Consider the following 673-nt stretch of genomic DNA (forward strand, 5'->3'; position numbering starts at 1 on the left):
GTTCATTTGGTCAATTTTGCCCAGAAATAGGGCGCCAATTTCGAATTCAACCTAATTTAAAACCAACTTATGGTCAGTTTTTGGGCAAGGTTTCTTCATAAAAAATGTAGCATTATGACCCTAATTTCATCTCTAATTAGCCTCACACCAATTAGACCAACACAATTCAACTTATGGCTTGTTAACCTAGCTGGACTCATTAGTCCAAAATTCAACAATTCCATATCCACAACTCAACTCAATTCCAATCATCAATTCACAATTCAAAACACCCTAAATGACCAAAATTGAGCATCATACACATTAATTGGTCAATAATTTTCAAAATCCTCAATTCCCCTAATTTCCATAAACCTTAATTTGCCATCTTACTAATCCATGCAATTTCATGAAATTTCTCTCCACTAAACACATATACCACTTCATCTAAGTCCCAATTCACATCTAATTAAATTAAAACACATTAAAACCCTAGTAAGCCATGGCTGGCCAAATTTTCATCTCTCCCCAACATGCATAAATTTTCAATTTATCATCTTAAAATCTCACAATCATACTCAATTTCAAAGAAAGAAGAAAAGAGAAGGCTTAAAATTCCACTTATCGCTTTGAAGCTTTTTCAATCTTTTAAAGCTTTTCAAAATTTTCCTTTCTTCCACTTTCAATCTTTCTA

Source organism: Hevea brasiliensis, unplaced genomic scaffold (genome assembly GCF_030052815.1).
Source record: "Hevea brasiliensis isolate MT/VB/25A 57/8 unplaced genomic scaffold, ASM3005281v1 Scaf69, whole genome shotgun sequence".
NCBI lineage: Eukaryota > Viridiplantae > Streptophyta > Magnoliopsida > Malpighiales > Euphorbiaceae > Hevea > Hevea brasiliensis.